Here is a 14,384-nt window from a genome sequence, read left to right as displayed (position 1 = left end):
TCTCTACAGAGCTGGCTTCTGCTGCAAGAAGTTCCTTGCTTTCGAGGGGTATCCAAGGGTTTGCAGAGTCAGCAATTCTCTGACTTGGGCCCCTGCTGGCTTCAAGTTCATCTTGACCTGGAGACAGGTGTGTGAGAGAGATGCTGCTGGCTCATCTCCCTGGCTACCCAGGACACCTGGCTGGGGCCTGCTGTACCACCGCCTGGGCCTGGCTGCTATCTCAGCACAAAGTTTACCCGGTAAGCAAGATCTGTCTTGAACTCCTAGGTAGGCAGGCACACGGCTGCTGTCTTCCGGAAGAGTCCTACAAGCACACACAGTGGCAGAAACACGGTGTTGTATGCAGGGTGTGTGTGCCCGACAGACATAAGGATGAGCTACACGGAGTCAGATGAGCCTCTGAACAGAATACACTTGTCTGTGTCCTCATCCTGGGCTCTAGGTAGGGAAGACTGGCTGGGCATAGCCCTTGATCTATAGAAGACTGGTGCCCTGTGCCGTCACTTGGAGCGGTCCCTATGACTTGCACGACAGTGTGATAGGCCGTTTGGGGGTGGGGAGACACGTGTTAATCCCAAGGGCAGAGTGAGTCTTTGACTCCAGGAGACAACTGGGAACATCTTCCCTTTCAGACACTGAATGATGACTTGAAGGCAGGACAGGAAGCACAGGTGGCTTTACATTGTGGTGGCAGGCGCTGGGAAGCCCCTAGGGTCTGGTGCACAAAAAGGAGTCTGTCAGTGAGGGATAGCAAGGATGCTGCGGTAGAGCTTGGACCAAAGAACTGGCGCGGTGGGGTCCCTTGGCTTCTTAAAGCCCTGGGTCAGCGGCGGGGAGGTACAGGCTCACTAGCACTGGTAGGTGGATGCATGCGCTAATGAGTTGGACTCCCTCGGTGAGGGAGGGCATTCTTCCTTTTCGCTGAGCAGTCAATCTCAGGTTCATTGTCGGCTGTCAATGGGAAGCAGGGACATAAGAGCTAACTAAGAATACCAGACTGGGCTGTCCAGCCAGGAAAGCCATGGTGAGCTGAGCAGGAGACCCCTTCCTGCTTTCCATGAGGCTCCTCCCTGAGGTCCCCAGGATCCAAGAAAATTCTGAACTGGCAACTGAATCCATAGGATTTCCCTCTGAACAGTCTGCTACCCACTTTGTAGGAACCGAGACTGAGATGTGCCGCACTGTCGATGAGTGTCTGAGCAGCTTCGTTTTTCCTTGAGCGCCACAGAGGTTGGATAGGGGCCCTCTGGAAACTCGTGCCCCTCAGGCTAGAGGATGCAGCAGTTCCCATCTCTAGCCCTGGGGATCTCCAAGCACTCAGTACATGCAGAGAACACCACTTCTGATTTCCGAACAGTTTTCTTCCTGTGGTCAGCCCTGCTTACCGAGACCTCGGTTGTTAATCAGAACATGCTCCCAGATGCACACGGGGTGCAGGGGGTTCTGGGGAATTCACTTTTCTGGGTAAGGCAGGGTTAACTGGAAGCCTGCATTCTTGGGCTCTATTGAAAGCTTTTCTACAAATGATGGGCATTTCCCCAGCTTAGTATTTTGAAAGCTTCTACCACTTTCTAAATATGTGACCTTGGTCAAGTTACCTAACCTCAATAACCTCAGTTTCCTTATCCGTCGAATGTGCGCACAGTGCTGACTCTCGAGGTTGTAACAGGAAGGAGTCATGCTTAGCCTGCAGTTCGCGTCAGAAGCAGCCAGTACCAGTCAGTACCACACACTGTCTCCATGCTGGCAGTGGGTCCTCGGAACCGAAGGGCCATCTGCTCCAATGGATATCCTCCCAGGGAGACAACATTCTCCTTCCTCAGAAAAGTCGGTGTAATCTCTGTGCCATACTAGCCAAGGACCCTGTGTCTGGAGCCTATGTGTTTTCTGTGTTTGGCACTTCCCCTGGGGGAGAATCAGTTGGTGAAGGGCACTGGGTCCTGTCTCCCTGGCATTCAGCCTGTCTTGCTGGATCCCCCACTTGCCCTCTTAACACAGGACCCACTCTTCCCAAGGCAGAGAGGACACATGATCTGAGGAGAAAGCTGGGCAGGCTCTGGATTCTGGGCAAATGTAGGAGACTAGAGGGGCCTGGACTTGAGTCTTAGCCTGATGCACCCAGGGAGCTGGTTTCTTTTCTCTTCCCTCCCTCCCTCCCTCCCTCCCTCCCTCCCTCCCTCCCTCCCTCCCTCCCTTCTTTCCTTCCTCCCTCTCTCCTTGCCTCTTTCCCCTTCATTTTTCTTTTTGAGATGGTGATTTGCTGTGCTGCCCAGGCTCGGCTTAAATTCCTAACCTTAAATATTTCTCTTTCTCAGCTCCCGAGTAAGCTTGTGCTCCGTCTAGGCTCAGGGAGCCTTTTCTGTCTAGTCCCTGGATTGACCTAGGTTAAGAGACTGAAAGGGGGATCTCAGGAGACACCAAGTCAGAGATGGCTGTACGTTTCCATGTGGATGATGGGAATCAAACCCAGGTTCCTGCTGGCTGTGACGGGGGAGGAGGCAGCCATAGTCGGGGAGTGTGATGCTCAGTCGCCTAGCCTGGACATGGGCACCCACCTCACACGTGTACACACCTGCTAGGTCATAGTCAGAAGCACAGTCTCCTCTTCAGCAAAAGGGTAGCAAGGTCTGTCATTCAACGGTCCAGGCCTCTAGTTATTTGTCTAATGGGAATATAGTTGAAATACTGAAATACAGACTCAGATCCCCTTACGCCAGCAAATCCACGGCAGCAAATCCATGGAAGTTCAAGTCCCTTAGAGGGCACCGCATATGTACATTCTGTGTACTTGTCTAAAAAGTGTTTCTGTGTGAGTATAAGGTGTGTGTGTGTATGTGTACATATGGATATTTGTGTGTGAGTGCAGAGGTCAAAGGACACTCTGGTGCCAGTCCTTCTCCCTTGATTGAGACATCTCCATCACTGATGCACAGGCTAGGCTAGCTGGCACAGGCTATTGCTGTTGCTGTTTCTGCTTCCCATCTTGCCATAGGTGCACTGGGATTATTATAAATGTGTGCCCTGCCACATCCAACTTGATTGTGGGTTCTGGGAACGCAAACTCAGGTCCTCACAGTGCGTGATGTCCTAGTCAGGGTGGCTAATTGCTGTGATGAAACACCATGGCCAAAAGCAACTTGGGGAGGAAAGGGTTTATTTGGCTAATGTATTCTTAGCCACCATCCACTGAGAGAAGTCAATGCAGGAACTCAAAGTGGGTAGGAACCTGGAGGCAGGAGCTGGTGCAGAGACCGTGGAGGGGCACTGCTTACTGGCTTGCTCAGCCTGCTTCCTTATAGAACCCAGGACTATCAGTCCTGGGGTGGCCCCACCCATTATGGGCCAGACCCTCTTCTATCAATCACTAATTAATAAAATGCCCTACTGAGAGAAAGATTCCTTTCCCCTCTCTTGCCCCGACCACCTGTGCTGGGTGAGGGAGCTGGCCCTCCCTATTGCCAGCTGCAACACTCAGGAAAGTGGGCCCTGCACCTTGCCTGGGCAGCACAGTTAGAGCTGACCCCTGTGGTGGTAGCGTAGGGGAGCCAACTCCAATGGTGTGAGCATGGGAGAGCTGTACCTATTACTCATCTGTTCTGTGGCATCAGGCCCGGGGGGAGATGCCCCCCATCAACTCCGGAGGCGGGTGGGGGTCCTGACCCTGAGGTCATAAAAGCCAGAGAACTGTCCCTCACCAGCTGCCATACTCAAAGAGTGGGCCCTATACCTCACCTGGGCAGCACAGTAGAGCTGGTCCTGAAGGTGTGTGTGTGGGACAGCCGACCCTGAGGATGTGAAAGCCGGAAACCGGGCCTGCCCTTTGCTCATGGCTGCAAGGGGTGAACTAGCCAGGGCTATGCTGGTTGGTGGTGAAGATGGGGGAGAGCTGGTAGCCTCACCAATCCTGCAACTACCCAGGCCCAGAAGCAGGGTTAAGTGTTGGCCCACCCCAACATCCACCCCATCTGTGATCAGCTGGAACACGGGGGGGGGGGTCCTGAGGACCCAGGGCTTCAGGATCTCTATGACACAGGGCAGCAAGGCAATGTCCAGGAAGTGTTCCAGAGTGTACAGAGGCTGGGGCGGAGTCAGATCAGCGATTGTTTGCAATGAACCACCGCACGTAAAGATGTATGGATAAAGGGGTTACTGCATGACTCTCCTGTCTCACACTACAGCTTCCGTGCCGAGGTTTTCCCTTTCTCCCTCCCTCCACTTTTCTCTTACATTTTATTTGGGGGGGGGCGTGGCAGGGGTAGAGGGCAGATGCGAGGGCACAGGAGATGGCAGGGTTGGGATGCATGATGGGAAAGACACAAAGAATAAATAAAAAGAAAGCTTAAAAAAAAAGAAAGAAAGAAAAGAAAACACCTTACAGGCTTGCTTGCCTACAGCTGGATCTGATGGAGGCATTCTCAACTGAGGCTCCCTCCTCTCAGATGACTCTAGCTTGTATCAAGTTGACGTAAAACTAGCCAGCTATGTGGCAAGTGCTAACCCACTGAGCCATCTCCCTAGCCCACATCCTGTCTATTGTAAACCATCTTCAGAGGGCTTATTATACCTAGTGCAATGTCAATGCTCTGGAAAACCATTCTATAAAAGTTCTTTTGAATGTTTTGTCCGCATGTATGCCTGTGCACCATGTGCGTTTGGTGCCTGCAGAGGCCAGAAGAGTGCACTGGATTTCCTGGAACCATAATGAGTTCCAGAAAGTTGTGAGCCACTGCGTGGGTGCTGGAAACCAAGCCCAGGTCCTCTGCAGGAGCAGCCAGGGCTCTTAACCACAGAGAGAGCTCTCCAGCCTGCAAATCATTCACATACTTCATTGACTATGGGAAAGTGACAGAAGAGAACCTGTGCGGTGGCAGTAGTTTTGCTTTTCTAGAATATTCTGTATATGCAGCTGGTTGACTGCAGGTCTAGATGCTCAGGTTACAGAGGGCCGACTCTCCTGAGCCCTCTGGATTAAAGTGAGCATGCCATGAGAGCTTCGTGTGGGGGTGAGGCTCAGCATCAGCCTCCTGCCTCTTCCCCTGCTGTTGATTCTTTCAGTGATTAAGTTATATTTCTGTCGTGCATATCTGACTGAGAGATAAAACTGATCAATTTCCTCTGTGTGCCTCCCAAGCAATGGCAAGGGTCTTAAAAGCTTCAGCTCCCATCACCTCCTCCCCTGTCTATACATTGTAATCTAATCCTGTGTTTCAATTTGATTTTACCATAGTAAATTATTTAGTATCACTGTTGATAAAAATCAATGACTTTTTACACTTAAACATTGTCGGCTGTTTTGTTAACTGTGGCCGGCTGTCGTTTACCCCAAGGTAAGATGACGGCATCTCCCATCCCACAGGCAGTATGACCTTGGTACTGCCCATGAAGACAGAGTCTAATTCTTCTCCAGCATCTGGGCTAACCATAGTGACTTGTTTGAGTCAGCGGATGTGGTGGAAGGGGCACTGTGTCACTTCTGAGGCTGTGTGGCTGTCCCTGATTTCTTAGAACTCTCGTTTTGGACACTCCCGGGGCACAGGTCATTTGCCGCCAGTCTCCATTAAGCATGGTCTTTCAGATCCAAGTTCAGGCTTGTGGATGAAGAGGTCTCCATATGCTTCCAGACCCCAGCAACTCAAGACTGCAGCAGAGGCCCCAAACATCGGAAGACAAAGTTCAGCCTCCCCTGACATAGCTTGGGAGATTTCCTGACCCACGGACGCTAAGACTACAATAAGACGGTTGAATGCCAGGCACGATGTAATCCCTGTGTTCGGGAGACTAAGGCAGGACAAGAAGAGCTGGAGACCAGTCTGGGCCACACAATGAGTTCCCAAGGAGTTTGAGCGACATAGAGAAGTGATTAAGTCAGGCGGGGGAACGCACGCCTGCAATCCCAGTGCTTGGGAGGCAGAGGCAGGAGGAGCAGGAGTTCAAAGCTGTCTTCAGATACACACATAGCAAGTTTGAGGCCAGCCTGGGCTACATGAGACCTGTCTCAGAAAACCAAAACCCCACATAATAACAAAAGTAACAATAATACATTTAATTCATTTAAGTAAAAGATAAAATCGTTGGTCTTTTACTTGATTAACTTTGGGGTGATTTGTGGCAGGAAAAGATAACTGGGGACGTGCACCATCGCACATTTTCTGAGTCTGGTTTCCTTCTTACAGTAGCAGAAGCCACAGCCATTTTTTTTTTTTTTTTTATTGAGACTCTTGAATGATAGACCTTGTTTTTGTCGGGAGGTATCTTTTTTTCTCCTTCCTTCTTTTATTTGTCTCTGGTTCTTGAGATAGACTTTTCTATGTATCCTAGGTTGGCCTTAAACTCACCACCCTCTTGCTTTCGTCTCCCGTTTGAGAATTGCATGTATAGAGTGTGACCAGCCTTCCTAATTTTTATTTAAATTAAAAAAATGTTTTGTTTTGTTTTCAATTTTTGAGACCAGGGTTTTATGTAGCCGAGGGCTAGCCTCAAACTCACTGTGTAGCCAGGGATGATGTTGAAGTCTTTGTGGGGGCCTCTGCAAATGCTAAGATTGGGAGAAAACTGATTTAAGGGAGGCAAGAAGGAAATCCAGTTCAGTCAAACTTCTAGAGTGACACCAGGAAGTTTATTTTAGCCTTAATACACACCACACACACACACACACACACACATCTGGATGTGGTGGTGCTCACTTTTAATCCCAGCACTTGTGAGGCAGAGGCTGTAGGATCTCTGTCTGCTTGAGGCCAACCTGATCTACATAGTGAGCTCCAGGCCAGCCAGGGCTACCTAAAGAAACCCTGTCGAAAAACAAACAAGCAAACAAAATTTTATTTACTGTTTTATGGCTTCTATTACTATGCAGAGCTGTTTCCAATAAATCTAATTATTTCCCAGGCTATAGTTTGGTTCCCCACCTGTCCCACACTGGTTCATGCACTAAAGACATGCTTCCAGGATGGCACTGTCAGGAGGTTTTGGTGCATCTAAAAGCTGGTCCTATTGGAAAGCTTTAGGTCACTCCTAGCTCTGCTATGGTGGATGCGGTGTCTAAGGATTCATGGTTGAGGCAATGGCCAACAAGAGGTTTGGCAATGGGCAAAGGCCAGCAGTTCTTTTGGTTCACAAAGTGACCCATTTTGGGGAACGCACACGGAAGCTGTAGCAGAAGGTAGTCCAGCACCTCTAGGACTGTAGCTCTTGCTGCTACCTAGACTGAATGCTTTCGACTTATGTGAAAAATAAACGGGTATTTAAAAATTTTCATTCTTCCAGCTTGTTCTATGCAAGCACTGCCAATCCCAACAGACAGGAATGCGGCCCCAGGCATGACTGTGTTTCTGTGACTTGGCACATGCTTTCTCTTCTTCCCAGAATACCTTTCTTTTGTTTCCTCTTGTTGAGACCCTAAGTCTCCTTCAGGGCTCAATTCTATACCCGTCCCACCCCTAAACTTCCAGCACCTGTCTTAGTCACTGATCTGTTACTGTGAAGATGTCGACACCATGACCAAGTCAACTTATGAAGAAAGCATTTCATTGAGGGCTTGCTTACACATGCTTACAGTGGAGGAGGGCGAGTCTATGACCATTGTGGAGGGGAGCATGCAGCAGGCAGGCCTGGTGCAGGAGCAGTAACTGAGTACTTAGATCTAATCTATAAGTCAGAGGCAGGAGGAGAGAGAGAGAGAGAGAGAGAGAGAGAGAGAGAGAGAGAGAGAGAGAGAGCTAACTGCAATGATGTGGCAGGTGGGGGGAGGTGGAGTTTAAAGCCTTCAAGCCCACCCCCAGTGACACACCTCCTTCAGCGTGGCTCCGCTTTCTCCAACTGGGCCACACTTCCTAATACTTCCCCAAACAGCTGCATCGTGAACTAGGAACCAAGCATCAAACCTATGAGCCTGTGGGGGCTGCCTTGTTCAAACCACCACACCACCCATTCCCTGGACATAACAGTGGCCCTCAGTGTGATCATTTTGTACTACTTACCTAAATGCCAAGACTTACCTGAGTGGGTAATGGACAATAATTGAGTTTTCCTTAATCTTTGGTTACTCAGAATTAAGACAACGTTTGGGGCATGGTAGGTACTTTATAAGTCTCTCTCTCTCTCTCACTGGGGTGGTGGGAAGGGGAACACCTGCATGGCCTCACAAACAGTTGGCTACTTTTTAAAAATAAAGATTAATTTTTAATTTTACACATATGAATATTTTACTTGCATGCATGTCTGTGTACTGTGTCCTTGATACCCAGGGAGGCCAGAAGAGGGTGCTGAATCTCCTGGAACTGGAGTTACAGATGGAAGTGAGCTGCTCTAGTTGTGCTGAGAATCGAACCCTGGTCCTCTGCCCTGCTACTGTGTCAGCAAGCTCTGGTCTACCACTTCTGGACCCTACCGCCAGGAACAGCTGAGTGACACATGCCTGGGGACTTCGGCTATTGACTCGGAGGACTCAGTGGCCCCCCAGAGTTGTTAGAATGCCCATGGGACAAGTTGAGCTGGTGATTGATAACCGGTGCCCAGGAACCTTTCGAATCTTGGTGACAGGATTTCCCACACTCCCTCTTGTCTCCACCAGGGGGCAGTGCTAACCAAGCTGTTCTTGGGCTCCCCTGAGCTCATTCAGAAGTTTCAGGATGGAAGGAAGTAAATCTAGGTAGATTTAGATTACGTGCCCTTTGAAAATCCAAGTGACGGCGCTTTCTGTCTGTGCACACAGATATAGAACAGCCACCCCAGTTCTTCGGGGTCCTTCTCCAGTCCTACACTCGAGAGAAGCCCACTCCTGACTTTTACATCTAAACTTTTTGTGAATGGAAGTGTGTGTGTGTGTGTGTGTGTGTGTGTGTGTGCAGTCATGTGTGCATGAATATTCTGGATCTTTCCTGACATCTACCTCAGAGTCTTGAGGTGATAAACAGTGTTTTGTACAGTGATCCCTTGGTCTCTATGGAGAATAATTCTAGGACCCCTGTGGATGCCCAAATCACGGTGTTCAACAATGGCCGTCACTTAGAGCTTATTCTTCTTTTTGAAATAAAATCTCCTGTAGCCCAAGCTGGCCTCAGACTTGGTGTGTAGCTCAGGGTGCCCTTGGACAGCTTCCTGTGTCCACTTCCCTAGGCCTGGGTTCACTGTGTTCACAGGTACATGCCATCACATCTGGTTTATGTATTGCTAGGGGTGGAAGCCAGGGCTTTGTGCATGCTAGCCCAGCACTTCACCAGTGGACTCATATCCCTAGCCCTGGTCCTTAACCTCAACCTATGCATGTTAATGTTCAACTTATGTATGCACGCTGGAGGAGAAAGGTAAACTTACACCATCTGCAATTGTTTTGGAACACCCAATGCTATGTAAATGCTACGCAAGTAGTTGTTAGACCGTATTGTTTAGGGAACAATGACAGGTCTGTATGTCTTCTCAGAAGGTGAAATTTCTCTCCCCTTTTGAGACAAGGCTAGGTTGACCTTGCACTCATGATTCCCCTGCCTCTGTCTGGGATTATAGGCATGCACCACCATGCCAAGGCTGCATATGGGCAGATTTTACATTTGTAGTGTGTGCCAGGGTGTTGCTCCAGTGCACGTAAGGCATCCAGAGGATAACTTGTGAGAGATGGTTCTCTTCTTCCGTCGTGTGAGTCCCGGGATTAGATTCAAGTCAGCAAGCATGGTTACAGACACCTTTACCCTCCCAGTGTCTTGATAGGTCACCAGATGGGCAAAGAGGCTATGATACCGCCCTGTTTGCACCTGGCAAACCTTGCTGTTCACTTCTGTGTCCATGACTTTGGTTGTTCAAGGAGCTAGCATTCTGGCACTGCAGACTTCCACCGTATTATGTAATAATGTAGGGGTACTAGGATGTTGATGGCTGGGCCCAGTGGAGTCCCAGTTCGTGCAGGGCTCCTGCCTCTGCCAAGCCACAGGATAGCCTGGGCCCCCAATCAGTCTGCAGCTTGCTCACCAGTTCAGCTCCTTCTCAGAAAAGGAGATCTCTATGAGGTGGTCCACACAAGAACACTTGGTAATGAAAGAGACCGGACAAGTTGAGGGCTGACTGCTACCAGGAGGCTCAATGAGGGGACAAGCTGGCTCTGGGTAGGAGGAGTGTCTCGGGAGCTTCCGGGTAACTGGAAGATGTGTAGAAGCCTCAGAAGGTGCTCTGGCAATTGCTGGCCTCATGCGGGGTTTGTAGGTTCACAGGGCCTCAGTGAATTCTGCAATACTGACTCTCGCCAGCAGAGGCCGCCCCAGTCCCTGCCGCAGTTCTTTAGGATGGCTTGTCCCGTCCTGGGAGCACTCCTTCGCAGGCACCACGGCAGGCCTCCAGTGCTATTTGTAAAACTCCTACTATGCGTCAACCCAGTCAACTGAATACCCACAAAGAGCCAGTGAGGAATCACTAAAGAAGGCACAGCCACACGGCAGAAGTCTTTTTTTTAGGATAGGATCTGATGTAGCCCAAGCTAACCTCAAATTTATTATGTGTCCAAGGAAGACTTTGAACTCAGTTTTTTTTTTTATCAGTCTGTGTGAACAACGCACACAATGTATGTGTATAGGTGTGTGGGTCAGAGGACAATTTGTGGACTTGGTTGGCAGGGTCATGCGGCAAGCAAGCACCTTTACCCACGGAGCCATTTTCCAGGAACTGTTTATGCTCCTTGTGCCTCCGTTTCCCCTTCTGTGAACTGGGAGTGGTTCCAGATAGACCCTTTCTGAGGACTTCCCCCCAAGAACTGTCAACTTAGCCCAGTATTGGACTTAGAACAGCAACGTTTGGGGGAGTGTTCTCTGTTCTTCCCTTCACAGGGATTATGGCTAGGCCCCTGGCTACATGAGACAGCCCGGCAAGAAGAGGAACATGCATTTCTTATGAGTACATATTCGCCGTACAAAACAATGACTTCATCCCGCCATTTTCACACACATTTAATCATATTTAACTCCCATTGCCTTCTCCTGTTCTCTAGTTCCCTCTAGCTGTGCATGGTGGCTCACACCTATGATCCCAAATCTTCGAAGCCCAAGGCAGGAAGATTGCTGTGAATTCCAAACCCGCCTGGGATAAAGGACTGAAATCTGTCTCAGGTCAACAAAAGTCCACCCGCAAAGAGTCCCTTTGCTTTCAAGTCTCCCTTCCTTCCTTCGCCACTGCCAGGGATCGAACCCAGGACCTCATGCATGCTGGGCAAGCCCTGTATCACCGAGCTACATCTCCTACCAGTATGTGCCTTACCTTTTAAAATTTTTGCATTCTGTATAGGAGGGAACACTGGTGACATTTGTCCTTCTGAGCCTGGCCTATTACACGCCACATAATCTCCGGTTCTGACCTGCACGTGACATAACTCCATTCTTTATGGCTGGATAACACTACACTGCACTGCACACATTGCCCTCATTGGTTGCCGGATGGGCACCTTGGCTGATTGCACAACTCACCTGGAGCCAAGAGTTAGTGGGCACCTCCGTGGTAAAGTACAGAATTTAGTATGGATGTAAAGTTTTATGATACCTGGAGCCTCCCAGAAATAGAAACCCTGGTGAGGAGGGGCATACAAGGTCCCACCCCAAGCTGAGGGGTTCTTGGTAATTATTGCCTGCCGAGGGAGGGGGCTCATCTTCACTCAGAGCGTGATTGCTGGAAAGCTGCCTGCGATCCAGCCAGTAACCCCATACCCAGATATATGTCTGCAGGCAAGCTTAGTTAAACTCAGTGGGTCATAAAAAAGGTGCAGAAGTAGGAGAGGGACTTTTTGGGAAGAAGAAAGGGTTCAGCCGGGTGGTGGTGGTGTGTGTCTTTAATCCCAGAGACAGGCAGATCTCTGTGAGTTCGAGGCCAGCCTCATCTGCAGAGTGAGTTCCAGGACAGGCTCCAAAGCTACAGAGAAAGCCTGTCTCAGAAAACAATAACAACACAAAAATAAATTAAAAAAAGAAGAAGAAAGGTCCAGGTGGGGTAGGAAGGGACAGAGGAACAGGGCGATGATAATGAAAATATATCATACGTGGGCTTACTGATCTTCCAGAGGACCCGAATCACGAGGGCTCACAACCGCCTGTAAGTTCTGCTCCAGGCTGATCCAAAGCTTCTGGCCTCTAAGGACACCCATGTTCAGGTGTGTGTAGCTACATACAGAAACATACAATATACATAATAAAAATAAAACTTAAGATTGAAAAATACACTTTATATGTGTATGAAATTGTCAAAGAATAAATAAAAATAGAAAAAAGATGAGGACACAGGTCTGGGAAGGCAGCTAAGTTGGTAGGGTAAGCATGAAGCCCTGGTGTGTGCATGCATGTGTGTGCATGTATGTGTGTTTTTTTTTTTAATTACATGAATTGGTTTTTTGTGGGAGTGGATATGCACATTCCGTGACACACGTGTGATGGTCAGAGGACAACTTGCGGCACCAGTTCATTCTATACACCACGTGGGTCCCTGGGATTGAATTTGGGTGGCCAGGCTAGGCAGCACACGTCTTTACCCAGAAGCCATCTCACCAGCCTCTCAGCCCCAGTTTAGACCCCCAGCAGGAAAGCGGAGGCAGGAGGATTGTGAGTCTTAGGTTATTTTCAGCTATGTGGTGAGTTCAGGCAAGACTAGGTCATATGGGAACTTGTTTCAAAAAAGACCCAGAGAAGGGGGAAGTCTGCGTGCATACGCTGGTTTGAAGTTGAGCCCAAGTGTGGCTATAAACACTAGTATAGTGAAGGATACTGGGGCAAAGTGGGTGTGAACAAATGGTGATGAGCTGGGCGGGGCCTAGCAAGAGAGGTGTGCTCAGGTTCCCCCCTCCCCCCAGGTCAGTGGTAAGCATCGTGTGAGGGGTCAGGGGTGGCTTTGTGGGAGAAAGGTGGGGTAAAAGAGAGGGACCTTCCTGTTTCTGCTACTTCCTGTTTAGAACGGATGTCCTGCACCCCATCAGTGGAGTATGTGGGTGTCTGGGCTTGCCTGTCTTTTCCACCTGCTGCCTGCTGGCCCGTGGGGCCACACCCCCTGCCTACAGGTGTACGACTAACCCAGTGGTTTTCTGTAAGGTCTAAAGTTCCAGAGCAGGTCCCTTGATAAGGTGCCACACACACCTGTGGTAGGGGAATGCGGTTTATCAAAAAGGAGTTTTTTGGTTCCAGCCCTGGGCGGCCACTCAAGGCGGCCAATACCACAGGTGAAGTCCAGCAAGGCAGGAGCAACCAGCACTGCCTAGGGACTGGTGTGCCTGCCAGGAGGTGCCAGGAGCCCGAGCCTCTCAGACTGGCTCGCCAGGGCTTTGGGTCAACTACAGCTCTTAGGATCCACAGGCCTCCAAGCCAAGGCATTTGGTCTTGCTCTTGCACAGCTGCCTCTGGCCTTGGCAGAAGTAATACAGCGAGTGCCGAGACAAAGGGCACTCAGTAAGGGCGGGGCAGGAAGGAGAAAAGTTCAGGGGCTATAGCGATGTCCGAGGTAACCAGGGCTAGACTGATGTCCCCCACCTTCCTCTAGCCACTTCTTCTTACTTAGGCACAGCATGCTGACTGGAAGAGGTCCACTAGTTCCCTGTTTTATAACGTGGGAACACAAGAGCTAAAGACGAGGGAGGGATCTGCCTAAGGTAACACAGCGGGCATAACTTGGGTCTTCAACTCTCCAGCCCCCTCCTCAGAAGAGGACACTGCCATTTCAGGTGCCCCAGGGACCTGCTGAGGACTATTCATCTACCAAATTTTCTTTCCTTTCTCTCTTTCTTCTTTTTTGTTTTTCGAGACAGCTCTTCTCTCTGTAGCCCTGACTGTTTTGAAACTCGCTCTGTACATAAGACTGGCCTCAAACTCCCAGAGCTGTGCCTGCTTCTGCCTCCCCAGTGCTGGGATTAAAAGTGCCACCACCTTTAATTTAAAGGATTAAATAGTGCCACTACCTCCTGGCACTATTCATTTCTGTAAGGGTCCAAAGAAGCCACTGATTGTGGCCTTGATCTGGAGTCTCAGGAAGGACTTAGGTGGCTGCTGCTGCTATTGGGGGCGGCGGGGATACAGGGTATTTATAAGCCTCCAAACCGCCCTTGCCACTGGGCAGGCTCAATGGCACAGGTCTCGGGATTTAGCTCATTCAGTTTAAGCTGCTTGAGTAGTGCTGTGCACCTTCTGTATGTGGGGTTGCCATGGTGAGCCATGCCGGCTGCATACTCCTTGAAACTTCCGATGTCCAGATCTCACCCCAGGCCAGGGACACCAGAGTCCTTGCAGGGGGCTGGGGGTGAGCACAGATGTTTACTAAACAGGTTGTGGGCAGTTCTCATTCACAGGCAAGGGCTGATTAGAAGGCAGAGAGGAAGAACTCTATGCTGCAGCCACACTCACAGTCCCCGCTTCCTTTTCTCAGGCCAGCCTCCT

Source organism: Chionomys nivalis, chromosome 19, assembly GCF_950005125.1.
Source record: "Chionomys nivalis chromosome 19, mChiNiv1.1, whole genome shotgun sequence".
Lineage (NCBI taxonomy): Eukaryota > Metazoa > Chordata > Mammalia > Rodentia > Cricetidae > Chionomys > Chionomys nivalis.
This window is presented reverse-complemented; position numbering follows the sequence as displayed.